Source organism: Astyanax mexicanus, chromosome 3 (genome assembly GCF_023375975.1).
Source record: "Astyanax mexicanus isolate ESR-SI-001 chromosome 3, AstMex3_surface, whole genome shotgun sequence".
Taxonomy (NCBI): domain Eukaryota; kingdom Metazoa; phylum Chordata; class Actinopteri; order Characiformes; family Acestrorhamphidae; genus Astyanax; species Astyanax mexicanus.
In genome coordinates this window covers 59,529,405-59,530,989 of record NC_064410.1, presented here as the reverse complement: position 1 = coordinate 59,530,989, position 1,585 = coordinate 59,529,405, and positions in this window count along the sequence as shown.

Genomic DNA, 1,585 nt, shown 5'->3' with positions numbered 1-1,585 from the left:
TTCCACCTTAAATGCAGCTGCAGTTACATTCAGTGTAAAAGGAAATCAATCCAAACTATTTAATAATAAATTTAAAAAAAGCAAAAAAAAAAATTAAACTATTTCGCAAACATTAACTTGCCAAGAGCCTGATTTTGTATAAAGTAATAATAGTGTAAAAATCTACAACAGAATTAAAGTGCAGCATATTTTGTGCATGCATATGAACTGCAAACAAACAAGGTATATAGCAAAACAAAAAGAAAAAATCAGTATTTTTGCAAACCATACAATATTATTGCATACAATATGATATGGCACACTCCTAGTTATGGACACATAATAAAAGCATCCATTATTTATAATGCAGCTGTTAATTCTAATTTAGTGGGTTAATTATTTAGGTAAACAAACTTTAATATTTTTTTTAATAATAGTAGTTGAGTGTTCCTAGTCCAATTACAACATTAGTATCTCTTTCATATCTAAACTAAATCTGTAATTATAACTGAAATATTCCTAAATGAATTAATATTGAATCTAATTGAATTGAATTGGAACCTTGTGAATCAGAATTGAAATAATTATGTTAGTCAGTGGTGATACCCAGCCCTGCTATTCTATTCTATTATATTCTATTCTATTTCTGTCTTGTGTTTTCTTGTCTTGTTTAGTCTGTTCTTGTCTTGTCTAGTTTAGTCCAGTCTAGACTAATCCAGTCTAGTCCAGCCTAGTCCAGTCCAGACTAGTCCAGTCTAGTCTAGTTCTGTCTTGTCTTGCTTTGTCTATTCTAATATATTTTATAATATTTGTATCTTGTCTTGTCATATCTTGTCTTATCTTGTTTTGTCTTGTCTTGTCTATTGTATTATATTGTATTATATTTGTATCTTGTTTAGTCTAGTCTAGGCTGGTCTTGTTTTGTCTTGTCTAGTCTAGTCTAGTTTAGACTAGTCCAGTCTTGTCTAGTCTAGTCTAGACTAGTCTAGTCTAGTTTAGACTAGTCCAGTCCAGTCCAGTCCAGTCTAGTCTTCTCTATTCTATTATATTTTACTACATTTTTGTCTTGTCTAGTCTAGTCCGGTCTAGTGTAGTCTAGTACAGTCTAGTCTAGTCCTGTCTTACCTTGTCTATTCTATTAAATTTTTGTCTTGTCTAGACTAGTCCAGTTCAGTCCAGTCCAGTCCAGTCTAGTCTAGTCTAGTCTAGTTCAGTCTTCTCTATTCTATTATATTTTACTACATTTTTGTCTTGTCTAGTCTAGTCCGGTCTAGTGTAGTCTAGTACAGTCTAGTCTAGTTCTGTCTTACCTTGTCTATTCTATTAAATTTTTGTCTTGTCTAGACTAGTCCAGTCCAGTCCAGTCCAGTCCAGTCTAGTCTAGTCTAGTCTAGTCTAGTCTTCTCTATTCTATTATATTTTACTACATTTTTGTCTTGTCTAGTCTAGTCCGGTCTAGTGTAGTCTAGTACAGTCTAGTCTAGTTCTGTCTTACCTTGTCTATTCTATTAAATTTTTGTCTTGTCTAGACTAGTCCAGTCCAGTCCAGTCCAGTCCAGTCTAGTCTAGTCTAGTCTAGTCTAGTCTAGTTTAGTCTTCTCTATTC